Source organism: Ursus maritimus, unplaced genomic scaffold (genome assembly GCF_017311325.1).
Source record: "Ursus maritimus isolate PB19 unplaced genomic scaffold, ASM1731132v1 scaffold_2, whole genome shotgun sequence".
NCBI lineage: Eukaryota > Metazoa > Chordata > Mammalia > Carnivora > Ursidae > Ursus > Ursus maritimus.
Genome location: NW_024424452.1, coordinates 86,424,450 through 86,441,496, shown reverse-complemented (window position 1 = coordinate 86,441,496; position 17,047 = coordinate 86,424,450).

Genomic DNA, 17,047 nt, shown 5'->3' with positions numbered 1-17,047 from the left:
ATGTGGGAGAGGTGCTCTGCCAAGTGCTTCTATTTTCTCAGAGTCTTAGGAAATAGGTCACGGCAGAGAGTGACATGAGGGAGGAGGTGTGAGAGGATCGAAGAAAGGGGAAAGTATGAAATAGTCTTCAAGGAGAATTAGGAGAACCAATGGACTAGGGAAATGACGTCTGACTGCTCAGACGCCCTTTGAGGTTAATGAGCATGAATTCAATCTATGGCAGTAGTTAAGTCTGGGATTCTAATGGGACCTGAGGGAGGAAGGCGGGAAAAGGGTGGGAAGCACTGGGATGGCAAGGGGGGGTCGGACAAGTACAAAGATGGTAGGTTCAATGGATTGCAGGGGCTGAGGTATTGTTAAAGTCGGGGCACTGGACAGACTGAGCTTCCCAAATCAGAGGTGGTGATTAGAAATGGGGGGGGGGTGCTTAAAACTGAAGTTCTGGAAGAGGTGCAGTTACTTGGAATGGCAAGATCTAGATGTGATCGCAGGAATGAGTAGCCAAGTAGAATGTGTTTTAATAAAAAGTGTATTTGGTTAAGCAGTCACACTTTTCTCACATTTTCAACCCTGTCCCAGTTGAAGCCACCTCAGTAAATTGTCCAAAACTTTGTTTTATTTCTCAAATGAAACTGAATGAAGTCTTTGTTCACTGGCAGCCCACAGGCCATGAATGACCCATGGTGACTCATCAATGCCCTGGCTCTCCGCATCCTGCCTACGGACACATGACTAGGACATTTGACGAGACTCCCTGATAGGAAAGGACGGTTTTGAATCCCCAGTGAAGATTAGCATACATACTTGGGGTTGATGAAGTATACTTGAGTAATTTCTGTAAAGCCAATGGTTTAAGAAGGGATATTTTATTGATTCTAACCAAAGAGCAGATTATTGTATTTCCCTTTGTGGTTGCCATGTGCATTCTGCAAACTGGCCTTCTTTTAAGTATACCCCTTATAAGGCAAAGAATTTGAAAACGATGTACCCAGAAAACCTAAATCAGAACCCTTAATTTGAATGTTTTTTTTCCAGCAGTTGAGTTAACTGAAAAAAAAAAAAAAAAGACAAAAACAAAAAATGTTCAAGAATATAAGCTCATATCAATTACCTCATGGGGAAAAAAAATTAAAAAGACAAAGAACTATCCAAAATTTCCAAGTGAGGTCAAAGGATGAGTCAAAATTTGGCTTACACTGCCATGTTAACTGTAGCGCTAAAGAGTAAAAATAGTGGTTAAGAAAGAACCGGATCTAAACTCTTCAGGAAGGATTGTACTAGGGGTGGCTGGGTGGTGCAGTCAGTTAAGCACTGGACTCTTGATTTTGGCTCAGGTCCATGATCTCAGGGTCATGGGTTCAAGCCCCACATTGGGCTCCATGCTCAGCATGAAGTCTGCTTGTCGTTCTTCCTCTGTTCCTCCCCTCACTCACATTCTCTCTCTCTCTCTGTCTATCTCTCAAATAAAGAGATAAATAAAATCTTTAAAAAAAAAAAGATTGTACTACTCATGCTTTGGACAATTCAGGTGACACAGAGAGGGCTTCTGACTTGTTAAATGAAGGCTTGAAGGCCTCAGTCTGGAGAATGAAATGCTATACTGTAGGATAGTCTGTTAACAAGGGTTTCGTTAGCCAGAAACCATATCCCATCCCAACATCTTTCCTCAACTCTCTGTCTAATCAAGGATTCTCCATTTGCTGCCTTTTTAGGAAGTGGGGGATTAAGAAGGCTCTGAACTGGCCAGGATAATTCATTTTGAAAATCTTCAGATGATACACAGGAGCTGTTCAAGGTCATTTTCCTTTTGCTCATTTTAATGTCTGAGATAACAGATTGAGATGAAGGCCTGTCGTCTGGTGCTGGTGAAAGCAGAGCGGAAGAGGGTAAGACAGGACCCGAGGCCGCGGCCACTGGGTGATGATTGCTTCTATATGCCATGCCATGGGTGGGTTTGCAAAGGGATTGTCAGAACCCTGGAATGCTGTGACTAGGGCCGTGCCCGACCTAAGGTGGAGTGAGGAACCCCTGAGCACATCAGAGGCCTCTCTGTCTTGAGGTAGACTTTGGAGAGGTGAGCAAACATTTGCCTGTTTCCATAAGCCTATGCTGTGGAAGCGAATTCTGAATTGCTTTCAGAGAAAAAAAAATACTCTCTTAAAAAGAATAATGGTGGCTGAACAGATGTAGAAACATTATCAGCTGATCCAACAATACTCTTTCCCCATTTTCTTTCAAATGAACAACCCCAAACATCAGCTTTTTCGTTTTACAAGAAGTCTTTCTAAGGAAAAGTTCAAGTGGATTTTCAGCTACCCAGCCAATTATTTGAATTATTTTAATTTATAGGCATGGAATGTATTCTCAAATGGTTTGGTGGTGGTGGTGGTGTGTTTGTATGTGTGTGAGAGAGAGAGACAGAGAGAGGGAGAGGAGAGAGAGATCTTTAAGAGCATGTTATGCTAGGTCAATCTAAAGATGTATGTTTTAGGAGAAGCGCAGAGCTAGCTTCCTTTTTGGGGAGGGGCAGGCTTCATGCCCACAAAAGGAGCCTAATGGCCTGGAACACTAGAAGCGCATTCTCAGGACACGCTGAGGTAACCAGTTTAAACTTGCCAAAGGATGCTTTTCCACTTGGCTCACACTATTCATTCATATTGGTTTTGACCATCCCACTTGTTTTATTTTTAATGCCTTATTCATTTTCAGGCCTTTCCGTATAGGGTTAGCAAGGAATTGCTAATTCCAGAGCTGGCTGGCATTTGTGACACTGAATAGAAGATTAAGTCAGGTTTTAGAAACCTTGTTTTTTCATATTTCCTCCATGCCCAGCTTGAGAGCACTCCAAATATTAATACTTAATTACAGAAAGTGGTAAGTTTCAAAGAAACCGATTTGGGGGAAGTTGGCTTTAGACTATTTTTCAGTGGTGCTTGGTAAACACTAAACAATTCATTCAAGCAAAGATTAGCCTGGAAAAGTTACTTGAGGGAAAAAAACAAATCTCCCATGGAGAAGAAGTCCAAACAATTTTTGTAGCTATTCTGCCCTCAAGGAAGAGGAGGGTAACTCCCACTCCTTAACTGTGGGCAGCAGGGAGTGACTTCTGAAGAGAACAGTATGGAAGGGGGTAAAGAGTAACTTCATGGTGGAGAAACCTGGCAAAACTGCCTCAGCCAGGTGACTAAGGTCAATGTCAACAGTGATGTCATGTTGACAGTATGTACCCTTGATAGGATGGAATGAAAATGGCACTTACCTCTGTGGTCTTCCTCCCCAAAACCCATGTCCCCAGTCTAATCATGAGAAAAATATCAGACAAATCCCAAGTGAGGGACATTCTACAAAACATGTGATGAGCCCTCAAAACTATCAAGGTCATCAAAAAACAGGGACTGTCTGAGAAACTGTCACAGCCAAGAGGAGCCAAAGGAGACACAAAAACTAAGTGTAATGTGGTGTCTGGATGGGATCCTGCACTAGGAAAAGGACATTAAGTAAAACAAACAAACTAAGGAAATCTGTAAGATATGGTCTTTAGTTAATAATAATGTGTCAGTAGTGCTTTATTGTGACAAATGCACCATCGTAATATAAGATGTAATTGGGGAAATGGAATATGGGGTATATGGGAATTCTCTGTACTCTGTATTTAAGTTTTTTTTTTTTTTTTAAGATTTTATTTATTTATTTGACAGAGAGACAGCCAGCGAGAGAGGGAACACAGCAGGGGGAGTGTGAGAGCAAGAAGCAGGCTCTCAGCGGAGGAGCCTGATGTGGGGCTCGATCCCAGAACGCCGGGATCACGCCCTGAGCTGAAGGCAGACGCTTAACGACTGCACTACCCAGGCGCCCCTCTGTATTTAAGTTTTGTATAAATCTATAGCTTTTCTAAAAATGAAATCTATTCAAAAATTACTTGAATGAAAGGTAAACACACTGCTCTCACACAGTCTGATGCAGAAAGTCTCATCACAAATCGGGCAGTCCTGGGCAGTTGGAACCCCTATAAATATGGACTCCGCCGTCCAGGCAATGCTGTGAAGAGAAGTATGTTCCCAAGAGCCCAGCTTCCCCATTCTGGGCCCTTTCCCCTCGTAAAGATAAGAGCTAATACTAACCTAGTGCTATGCTAAGTATTTGGCTCATTAATCACCCTTTACCTTCACAGCAGCAAACACTATGACGTAGGCGGGTGCCGATATTATTCTTCTTTTGTCCAGGCAGAAAATGCCACCTAGAGAACGGAAGGATCCGGGATCACCCTGCCTGGAAGGGTGGAGCTGGGATTAAAAATCCAGACTGTCTGGGCCCCAGAGCCAGTGTTCTTGTACCTCTCTCATTTGTGTATTCCCCACCTGCCTTCACCCCTTCTCTTCCAGGCATTCAGGGGCTCCTGCTCTCTTCAACAGGAATTCTCTTAGTTTATGAAGGGCCGAATTTAGGAGGGCCCATGGTGTCAGCTGTACTGTGTAGACTCAGTAGAGAAATAGGGGAGGCAGGTCAGGTGCCGTGAGCAAGGTGGGAAAGCACCACTCTCTGAAGCAATGCCTGGCTTCTAATTACAAAACTGGCCCCGATCCCACGCTCAGATCCCCACAGGGACTTGCAGCAATCCTGAATCCCATCCTGTAGTCTACTCTAGCCCTAAACCGAAGTGTGGTACCCACCTGATGTTTTGGAAACAATCCAACCTTCGGGCATTTTCAAGTGGTTTCTATAATGAGCACTAGTAAACCCACAGGTGTGCCTAAAGGAGGCTTTGTGAAGCTGAGCATACTTCCCCAACCCTATATTTCAGAAAGGTTGACTCCCTTTTATTTACAAAATAAGGTGCAATTGTATGTGCCAGCCCAAACGAAGAGAAGTAGGTACTCTTTCATGTTTGCAAAAGATGTACATAAGACTTGGAGAAAGTGATTTGAAATGGCAGCTTCTCAAATTCTGCCCTTTTCCATACATTTCCTTAAATGGTTATAAAGTTCACAATTTAATAAAGACTCTTGGAAAGGCTCGTCGAAGAATAGAGCCATTCAGTAACTTCATAAATGCAGGGGGCTACATGTAAAATATTCCATCATGACTTCCTGCTGGAAAAGTCAAAGCTGGTTTAGGTCACTTGGAGGCGAGGTTGCTGTTTGTTTTATGAGTTCCCTGGAGCATGGTGCGGTGATAAGACTTCTTTTTTTCCCCTCGGGTTATCTGTTTTCTAATGTTTCCACAGTGGACATGTGTTGCTCTTATCCTAACAGAAGTAAACAAGGAAAGCTATATACATATATATATGTGTGTATTATCAGAAATTATCGGAAAGGTCAGATTGTTGTTTTGACAGGAAATGGCTTACCTGGAAAATCGTGAGGGGAGCATGCGCAGGAGTGGTTCTTCCTGTGACTGACCAGCCATCACCAAACAGCTTGAGGGAGATTTCTTCTGCGAGCGCAGCAGGACTCTGGGGATTCCCTCTAGCCACTGTTGATGGTTTGATGATCTGGCAGAGGTTTGAGTAGTCTGGTTTCACGGAATTCACAAATAACTTGCAGACAATTCAGTAAAACAAAACAACAGAACACACTGCCAAGGTTGGAACGCAAATCAACGTAAGGAACGGATACCAATCAATCTGGAAGAAAACAATGAGGGTAAGTCCATGACCTTCCAAAACTAAGGCTTTCATTCTGAAGCTGGTGTGTTCATTTCTTTTTCAGCTCTGCTCAGGAAAGAACGGGGAGAAAAACATCAACTTAGGTTTACATGTGAGGGACTTCTATTGGTCCAATGGAGTCCAACTTTCTCTCCTGTAACATCATGATTTAGAGATTAGAGTCAGCTCCAAAGTGGGCTCATGTGGACCCAAGCCAGGGGTTTGCAAACTTTCTTTTAAAAGACCAGATTGTAAATACTTGAGGATTGATGGACGCTATGGTCTCTGTGAACAACCACAGATCTCTGCTGTTGTGGTGCAGAGGTCGCCGTGGATAAAATGTAGCGGAGGAGTTTGTGTTCCAATGAAACTTCCCAGAAGCAGCTGGTGGGTAGGATTTGGCCCACAGCCCTGGTTTGCTGACTTCCGGCATAAGCCAATCCTAGTTTTCCCACCCCTCTTGCCAGTGATTAGGGTACCCAGGCTTAATCCAATCCACATACACTACTTTCCTGGTGATAGTTACTGATTGAGAGGCAGGCATAGGACCTAAATCAGCCCAATCAGGAAGGGGAAGGATTTTTGTTTGCAGTCTTGGGGAGAGGGGTTTGCTTTCTTCCACCGACTTGAGTAAGGAAGCATATAATCCTGATTGTTACTGGCAACCAGTCAACAACTATGAAGGGAACCAGCCTGCAGATGAAGTGGACTCTGATGACAGAAGAGAAAGACAGAACTTGGATCCTTGATGGCATTACTGGACCACAGGATAATTTAACCCTGTTTCCCCTCCAACCTCTGGATTTTCAATTATGTGAGCTGATAAATTTGCTTAATGTAAAAATCACTTGGAGTTGGGATTTCTATTGCTTGTAGTTAAATGCATCCTACCTGATGGAAAATTTTAAAATAAGTTTATGACTTTCAAAGGTTGCACATGCTAAAAAGAGTTGATACCTGTTTCTATAAAATTTCCTTTCTACGAAAAAAATTTCCTTTCCATCATTAAAAATAATTGTGAAAAATAAGAAATGAAACAGCTCTTTTTAATTGCCTAGATTGATTAGTGTGGTTCTTCCAGGAGGCAGGGAAGTTTTGATTAAATGGCCTTTAATTTATGGAATATCTGGTTGGAGGATACTTTCTCTGTGCTTCGACCAAGAAGATGGATATAAGAGGCACTGAAGACCTGGACAAGGGCACCGAAGACCCTCACCGAAGACCTTGAGCACAGACTGTCCACTCACACCCTTGGACTTAAGCACGGGTCTCTTCCCTTCAGCATCTTCAAGCTCTAAGTATAAGAAAGTACTTTTCAAACGCACATCTAAAACTGGAATAATGAAGATAATCCAGAACCTTAGGCCTTCATGAAAAGAGTTTATCAAAAACAACAATAATACATAACCACTTGTGACATGCAAAAAGAAGTACTTTTCATAAACAGCATCTCATTTAGAGGCTTAGTGTTCCTTCTGCCATTCTTATTATAGTTATAGACCATTGTTTTCTATTCATTGTAGTCTCTCTTATAGCTTTAGCAATCTACTCAATTACTTTTAGAAAAAAAGGGAACTTGAGTTTTAGAATTGTTTTTCCTCCAAGCAGGTCCAATCCGTATAGTATTAATGTGGTTAGTCATCTTCCGAACATTGTTAAGGGGTAATTTAGATTAGATAGTGTCCCTCATCACATTAATATTTAAACTGAGGCACAGAGGGCTAAGTGAATTCAGTCTTGCAAAAATAAGTACTAAACCTGCATTAGTCATTCGTTAAAAGAAATATTACTGGGGGTGTACCGAGAGCCAGGCAGTGAGTGTTCTAGGCCTCGTTACAACACAGAGTCTCGGCTGTGCTAGAGCTTATGTTCCGGAAGGAGAGACAGATAATAAGCGTGAATGTCTAATGTGGGGTGGTGAGAAGTGGTAAGAAGACATACAAAGCAGAGTCAGGCATAGATGCCGAGTGGGCAGAGGTGGGAGGTGGCATCTGATTGTGGTCATTTTCTTTTCTTTCCTTTTCCTTTTATATTTTATATTTATTTGTGAGAGAGAGAGAGAGAGCACAAGCAGGGGGAGCGGCAGGCAGAAGGAGAAGCAGGCTCCCCACCGAGCGAGGAGTCCGACTCCGTGCCCGATCCCAGGACTCTGGGATCATGACCTGAGCCGAAGGCAGACGATCAACCAACCAAGCCACCCAGGTGCCCCTGATTGTGGTTATTTTCACCCTCAGGTGGGACCTGCTCTGAGACAGAGCATACTTCCTTCTTTGAGAAACAGCAGGGAGGCCGGTGTGGTCAGAGCAGAATGAATGAGAGATGGATGGGACACATTGTGTATGACCTTAGAGGCCCCACATGGACACTAGGTTTTATTCTGAGAAAGATGGGAATTGTTGAGTGTCACGAGCCTACGGATTCCCTGACAAACCTAAAAATCACCAGCAATACCAAGACAGCAAAACTGATGAATTCTTACTCTTCATTAAGCTGATTGGTAGTCGTAACAAGTAGTCGAATGGCCATTGATGACACAGAGCCAAGGGATTAATTCATTGTTCTTTTCCAGTGCAGCTTGTTGTACCAGGAAACTCTACTCCATGATCATATTTTTCATTTGGTCCCTTCGTGCCTAAGGAAGTGTGTTTCTGTAACACCTGTCTTATCCTTTCCCCAGAGATGATGTAGCGTGGAGCTGTGTGATTTATCAAGTGCCTACCACCATGTCTGGCTCCAAGGAGATGCTCAAAGAAACTCATTGAACAAGTAAGAAAAGGATGAGCACAGCAAAATATTGTGATAAGGAATCTCTATAAAAAATTATCTCAATAAAATAAAGTTGTCAGACTTTAATATTAAGGGTTTAGTCTAGGGTCACTGAAAAGACAGATTACAAGCACTTCTTTCCTCTTTCTTGTGTCATATTATTTTCTTTAAAAAGATCAAATCATAAAGCAAAATCTGCATTGCGATGACAGTTTTTGAAGATAAATTCCATTTGTAGGTGATTACAACACCTGAGTAAGATTTCAAACATGTTCTGGGAAAGCAATTTAAAATACTTTTTTTTTTTTTGACATTTTACAAATGCTCAGTATTTTGCTTCTCATAGAATACGCTTCAAATAAAGCAATGTGAATACAGTAAGGAAATGGAAGAAAAAGAAAAACAGGCAACTTTCTAAATTTTTGACACAAGAAGGTGAAACTTAAAGTCAGAGCAAGGATCTTATATCCCATTTCCAGGCTTCTAGTTTACAAGACTTTATTAATATAAAAACGATATTTGCCAATAGAAATTCAGAGTCAGAAAATGTTAGATAACACATAGGATAGAATTTCTGCTGGGTAAAAATGTAATAGTCAAACAATAAATTATTAAGTGTCTACTTTGGAAAAAATTTTCCCATCAGAAGTAATTTTATCTACTCACTAACTTAGTTACAAATGATCACTGTGAAGGAGGTGCTTATGAGATGTCCATTTTAAAAGGAGAGACAAGGGCTCCTGGGTGGCTCAGTTGGTTAAGCATCTGTCTTTGGCTCAGGTCATGATCCCGGGGTCCTGGGATTGAGCCCCGCACTGGGGAGTCTGCTTCTCTCTCTCCCTCTCCCTCTGCTGCTTCCCCTGCTTGTACTCTCTCTCTCTCTCTGTCAAATAAATATGTAAAATCTTTTAAAAAAATAAAATAAAATAAGATGGTGAGACAGAGAAGGCCTTGGACCTGCACTGCCCAATATGGTAGCCCTAGCACATGTGGCTACTTACACTTAAATAAAATTAAATAAATTAAAAATTCCACTCCTCATTGATACCAACCATGTTTCAAATGCTCAACAGACCCATGTGGTTCGTGGCTATCCCAGTAGGAAGCACAAACACAGAACATGGCCATCGCTGCAGACATTTCCACTGGGTCACACTGCCTTAGGAAGCACGGACAGGGGAGTCAAGCTGATAGAATCTTTAATTAAGGTGGGCAAGCAAACTACTCTGGAAAAGGCATAACAGATCACACTAGGATGTGTTTAAAGACAAGATAGACACATGAGTCATTTTGTTCAAGAAAGTTACTAAATTTCCATAACAGAAATTATTTTAAAGTTTCATTACCTTAGAACCAGAGGTAATATTCTGTTATGCATAGGGAACTTGCTTAGGAGAGAAGAATGGGCAATTTTTTTGGATGGAGGAAAACACGCTAAGAGCAATATCCTTCAAAGATTGGTGCGGTAAGCAATGTTTTCTAAAATGATTGTAAATTACCTGGAAGACATAATACATGGTTTAATCTTCCAGAAGGTATTTTGCTGAGGTTGGGGTTAAATATCAAATCAGTGCAGCGAAAAGAAACTTTTTGGAAAAGTTCGCGAGAACTGGAGTAAGCAGAAAGGTAAAACGTGAAATTCAGTGAAAATTGGTGTTAATTATTGTATTTAAGGAAAAATAATCCAAATTAGAATAACTAAATGCTGGGGCGCCTGGGTGGCACTGTCAGTTGAACGTCCCACTCTTGGTTTGGGCTCAGGTCATGATCTCAGGGTCGTGGGATCAAATCCAGCATCAGGCTTGGCGCTCAGCGTGGAGTCTGCTTGAGATTGTCTCTCCCTCTCCCTTTTCCCCTTCCCATCCTCCTCATGCTCACGCTGTCCCTCAAATAAATAAATAAATCATGAATTAAAAAAGAAAGACTAAATGATGGTATCTGGATTACCAGCTTCACATCAAGGACAAAATCAAGAATTCATGTAGACCGATCCTTTGGTTCCCATTTACTGCTGACGGCTAAAAGGATCCCCCCCTCCCCACCGGTAGACAAAGTAAGGAAATGATGTCCTTCCTCTGGATGCAAGCGGACTAGTGTGCATGGCTTGGCGAAGAAAGCTCTGTGTGGGCTTCCAGCTCTCTACTACTCCTGACCCCTGCATGCCTCCTCTCCTGGATCTCTCTGGGCTGGGCATCAGCCTACCAGGTGCCCGGCACAGGGCCCTCCATCCAAATCCGTGTGCCACCAGTGTGGAAGCTGAGCCACTTCCAAACGTAAGAAGTTTTACAACCTGGTCTCTCTGGGTCAAGACATCCATGGGGAAGCTTGGAAACATTCTAAGGAGAGCAACCAAAATCATCACCAGGGCAGGATACCGGATGAGTCCAAAAATGTTTTTTTCTGCTAGAAAGGCAAAGGGACATAGAGATCAAGCTTATAAAGTCATGAGGGAGTGGGGGATGGTGGAGATCTACTCTTGTTTAGCAAATCCCAAAGTATTAGAACCAGGGACGAGTAAGAAGTCTTTTTAAGAAAATAAAAGAAAGTCCATCTTTTATAGCAGATCAGGAACTTTTAGAAAAGACAGCTATTTAAAAGAGTTGGTGAACTTTATGGATAAAAATTCCATAATATGTTCATAAGAAAACCTGAGGATATTCTGGATTATTTTCCTCAACATTTAAGCTAGTGTCATGGAATCAGCCCCCTTCCAAAACCTCCACTGGTGCGATACGGCCTAGTTCTGTGCAAGGGGACGTTGACTGGAATCAGCACCACACCTGATACGTCATCACTCTTTTGGCTCTCTCTGTGGTCCAGTGGGAAAATCAACACTGGGCTTGACTGGTGAGACAAGATCTGGTTCTGAAAGGAAGCTCATTAAGTTAATTTTTATTAGCATAAATTTATAAAGTTAATAAGAACTCTTCAGAAAATTTCAAGAGGAAAGAATTGGTCTGAGGATAACACTGGGATAGTGACTTCCAAGACGCACTTTGTATCAGGCCCTGAAAGATTAGAAGATTTAAAATTGCCCTTTCCTTAGAAAATATTGAATGTAAGATTAAACCTAACAAGCAAACCGACCAACAAAAGTTCCAAAATTTTATTCAAAGGATTGATTATGAAGTTGTGGATTTTAATTCCAGTACGGTTAACACACAGTATTATATCAGTTTCAATATACGACGTAGTGATTCAGCACTTCTATTCAAAAGATTTTTCTATCTAGAGCTCAAGTAACATATATTCATGTGCACGTGTGTGTATAATTTTTAGCATAGATATAATCCATGTTAAGTTTACCAAAGGCACATAAAGTGTATTCATTTTTACATACAAATTCTGCTGCCAAAACAAGTAGCCATATTCTGGTTTGGCTGAGATTTTCTAAATTACTTCCAAAAGTTATGTAAATAGAGGACCCTTTCTTATCTATATAAATAGATAAGAAAGTAGCAAAGGCATTAGTAGCCTTGATAAAGCAATGGCAATTAAATCTAGTCTTGCTGTGTATTCATATAATAAACAGCAGAACATTGAAACAATTGTCTAAATAACTCAGTATATTACATATTATGTATATAATATATAAAGTATATTCGCCTAAAGTAGACAGGTAATTGAGGGAAATGTGTCATCTTGATTTAAATTATCTGAATCAGTGCATTAATTCTCCTCCTTAATCTAAGTAGACATACTGAGGCTGTGGGAAATTTTTAGGCTAGTGACGAGTGTCTCTGGACTTCTCAGTGGTTATTGGTAGCCCTCTCCATAATTGCCATGGTCTGACAGTTCCACCTTGTAACCAAAGTCGAATCCAATCCACAGGCTTCCTGCAAAAGACCCACCCAGGAATGTTTGGGGATTTCTGTGTAACCTGGAGATAACCACTAAATTCTGGAGCTCTTTCAGACCGCTCAGACTCAGACTAGACTGAAAACAGTTTCCAATTATTCTAAGGAGTTTAAGAACTTAGTTACTTAATGAAAGAGTTCTTCTACCTGGATTAAGGTATCAGACCAAGAGGAAAGCATCAAGACCTCGTTGGATGATGTAAAAGGATGTTGCGTAAGATTCCGAAGCCATTGTCCACTGACAAATTACAAAAGGTAATGGGAACAGGAAAATGCACTCCTAATAAACCTTTATTGCTGATCTGCAGGAGACGAGTCCTGTAGAATATAGTATATGTTATAAGGACTAGGCATTTTATTTTTTTTGAAGACCCAACTCAACTTTTTCTTTTTTTAATGGAGTAGTGTGTGTTTATTCAGTGAGAGGCTTAATTTGTTTTTATCTTGTAGGTGAATAATTACTCTAGAGAGCGGTATTGGCATGGATTGTGAGGGAGCCTGAGTAACCTCAAAATGAGGGTAATAATAGCACCTGCTGCAGAGGGCGGTGGTGACGATTGAGTTCCTCACTCCCTGCAAGGCTCCGCGCACGGAGCTGGGCACGTGCGGAATATCCAGTGCAACCTCACTGCCACTACCCTGGTTGTCAAAATTATTAGATGTTTATGTTTTTTTTAAAGATTTGTTTATTTATTTGAGAGAGAGAGGGAGCAGGAGGGGGAGAGGGAGAGAAACTCAAGCAAATTCCCCGCTGAGCATGGAACCCAACGCGGGGCTTGATCCCATGACCTTGAGATCATGACCTGAGCCTAAATCAAGAGCCTTTGGTTAACCAACTGTGCCACCCAGGTGCCCCCCATTAGATGTTTAAAATGTGTCCAAAGTTTCCTATCTAAAAACAAGGAATTGGACTCTAAATGCTATAGAGTTTTTCAGACTTTATAATTTAAATTATTAAAGGGGGGAAAGTAGATTGAAATTAAGAAGCATGTTTAGAAGCACTGTTTCCTGGACACGTTGCTTCCTTTGGGAAGGCATATGGGCGAGGATCTCTGATCTCAGGGTGGCCACCTCTCCCTTCCAGCCTATCTTGTCATTCCTGCAGCCCTGGACCCCTACGCGTGCAAGCCAGTGGAGAATTTTCACTGTGTGGGCTCCTTCACCTCTCATTCAACTCTTAATATCTATAGATCAAGGATTAGTGTGGCCGAGGAACTGTGGGCCGCACGTTTAATCTAAGAATCAGACATTTCACCGATGGATGGGTGACCCCATTTCAGACCAAGGGAACACACAGCTGGCACACACCCCTAAATCTACTAAAGTTCCCAGAATCTTCCACCCTGTCATTTCTTCTATGTTCTGAGCGTGTGTCCCTCTTCTCTCTGCTCCTTCCCATTTGTCATATTGGTAAACAAAGGCGAGATTGGAATATTTCTGTCTGCAATAGCGACACCAAAAAAAGATGCAAATGAAATCGTGCTTTGTCTGGAGCTGTTCATTTCCTCCCACATTCCCCGCCTCGGAGTACCACCAGGCAGCCGCAGAAAAAAAGGATCATCTGCCCTTAAAAAGGAAAAGGCATTACTTGAACTCTGGCCTGGCTTCTCCCTGAAAGCGGACTGCGGGAATGCTATAGATGTTTCTGCATAAAATGGAAGCCTGCCACTCCAGCCAGAGTGCTTGCTTCACAGAACAGTGCTTTCTGGAGTCTGGCCAACATTCGAGAATTTACCCAGATGGCCCAGGAAACACTGAACCACTTCCATTTATGGACATTTTCCTTTACCAATTAAGAACAAAGGGGAGTTGTTGGTTTTGAGGGTTTTTTTTCCGCTTGATTGCTGTATTGTACATTTAAAATTTGTCTGCACATGCTGATATCATTAGAACCATCTGGGGAGGTTCAGGGTTAGGGAATCGAGTCCCACCCACAGTCCGGTCTGTTGCGGGCATGTGGAACAGCCAGTGCTTCAGTCTTTATCATAAGTGAGTTTGAAATGCCAGACATTCCTCCTGAAAGTGAGCTAAGGTAATGATGGAACTTAAGGCAAAAATCAACATGTCACTTGCAATTCTATTTGGGAGGTTGGGGGTGGAGAGATGACAGTTCCGTGGAGTGATTTACATAGCACCATAAAAAGAAAAGTCCCCCGGTGATGACTGAGCTGCAAATAGAACAATGGACCTGGGGACTTCCAGGGCCTCCTCCTTCCCGGTCACGCCCCCAGGAAATGCCCCCGCACCTTCCCAGCTGGAGACCAGAGAACTTCTGCGTCGGACCAACGTCATCCCCACTGATGCGGGGCTTCTAGAAGGCCAGTGGCCATTTGTGGGGGAAGGGGCCATTTGGGGGGAGAGCGGGGGCGGGGGGGTGGGCGAGACAAGGACAATCCAGATGCTCACTTCCTAGAACAAAAGTCCAGCCGAGGGCTGAAATTTGTGCTCCCAAAACAAACATTTCAGAATGGCACCTTATCTTTCCTAAATTGCCCAGATCCGGTTCCAGCAAGAGGGTTCCCCCTGCAATCGTTGGCTGGTGTTTCTGCCTGAAGCTCTTTAGAGCTCATGAGAACCAGCAGGGTATTAGGGCTGGACTCTGCCGCGACTTTGCCACAACGCGTGCAGACGTGGTGTGTTTCTCCTCCTGGGTCTGAGTTTGCACATTTGAACTGAATAGCATCTCACCTATCCTATCAATTTTTTGAGATTTTCTCTTATTTTTTAATACCAGTTTTACTGAGGTATAATTTATACACAATCAAATTTGCCTATTTTGAGTGTACAATTCGACTGCTTTTAAAAATTTGATTACTTTTGACCATTACTGTATTTCAAAATATTTCTTTCATACCCCCAAATAAGCCTCGGGCCCCACTGTGGTCATTGCCCTACCCCTGCCAACCACTCGTAGGTTCTTTCCTTATAGTCCCGCCTTTTCTAGGATTTCATATTAAGCGGAATTATTAAGAATTTGGTCTTTTGTTGGCTGGCTTCGTTCACCTAGCCCAATGCCTTGAGAGTCATCCACGTTCTGTAAGTGTCAGCGGTTCGTCCTTTTTTATTGCTGAACAGCATCTAATGATCTTTGTCTGGATTGGAAAAGAAAGATTTATTTGGATCACATAGAAAAGCAAATAGATTTCCATTATCTTTTCGAAAAGCATGTGTTCACTGAAGTTAATAATGAGAATTCTTTGAGCCCATCTTACCTTTCCATTTTCCCTGAAATATAAGATCTTTCTACCCCTTATTTAAAATGAAGTTCTAAATGCAAAAATCTTAAAACATTAGGCAGGAAGATCTGAAGGTGAAGGAGATTTCAAGATATGTAGCAAAAATACAAATTAATCAACAACTTCCAAGTAAATGTTGACAATCTGATAGGAACCTGGATTAGAACAAGAGTTTCACGGAAATTTGAAATTACTATTGAATAGCCAATTAGTAGAAGGGTCAAAGCAAAACCTTTCCCCATCTTTCTCATACGGTATTTGTTAGTAATTGTAATAAGGGCAAACTGATGGTGCTTAGTGATAATAAGAGCAACAGCAACAATTATTATTATGATAGCTAACTTGTGTAGTGCATATTACAGGTCTGGTGCTTCTGTGAGCACTGGATAGGTCATTAATGCATTTAATTTTCCCAGCGTCCCTACCAGATAACTGTTCTACCCCCCCCCTATTTTCTATTTCTATTACCCCCATTTTACAGATGAAGAAACTGAGGCTTAGAGAAAACTAAATAAACTGCCTTGATGAGAGGTCAACCAGGACCTGGCCCTGGGAATTCAAGAACCTTCAAGAACTTTGACTTTTGACCAGTAGAGCACTGCGGAAAAATCCTCAAATTGGCAAAGTGGGTTGATATTGTCTCGGAGCAAGGTAGGAGATTAAGCCAGAGCAGGCGTCTCCAGCCTGAACCAGACAGGTTGTTAAGATGCATGGAGAGACCCAGAATAAGGCAATGAGAAGGGGAGGAAAGAAGAAACGCTGGCATGTACTGTTCACATAAAAGAGGCCGCTGTTCACATAAAAGAGGTGCCCAGGGCCCGGCTGCCCGTTTTCTACCCCAGGTCCAGGTGACATCTGGGGGGCCTTCCAGAGCCTGCATGATAGGAAAATCAGAAGTACTTGTTCAGAGTTATTGTGACTTGGCTCTGTCGCTGTCGGCCAATAGTCCATGGATGTTGATAGCCCACCAGCTGCCTACTGAATTCATTCAGTATTGTGCATTTGTCTTTTTATGGGGTTTTTTCATCTGCCTACAAAGTCTGCAACTAGATTGTCTAGTTTTGAATCTTGGCTTTGCCACTTACTATGCAGTGCAACTTTGAACATGTTGTTGACCGTTCCATGCCTCTGTTTTCTCATCTGTAAAATGGGAAATTAATAGTACACTTATTCCGTACCGTTGTTTCAACGATGAATGTGTGGTTATGTATAAAGGATTTACAACAGCAGTTACAAAGAGTAGGTACTCTATATGTGATAGCTTTTATTCCTGTCACTATCCAAAAATGATGGTGAGTGAAAAAATATATATGTTTTATATATATAGTAAACTATAATAATCTGTGCTAAAATGAAATTTACCTTCAAGACTTTATTTTGCAGGGCTCTGTTCCTTGTTCTCGCAGGACTGTGGAGGATTGCGCAACACTGATGGGTACAAGTGCAAGGCTCGGGGACCCGGGGACATGATTTCAGCCTCTACAATGTACTCGCGCCTAGATGGGAAAATTATAAAGACCTGGTCTCCAGGAACTGAAACAGTA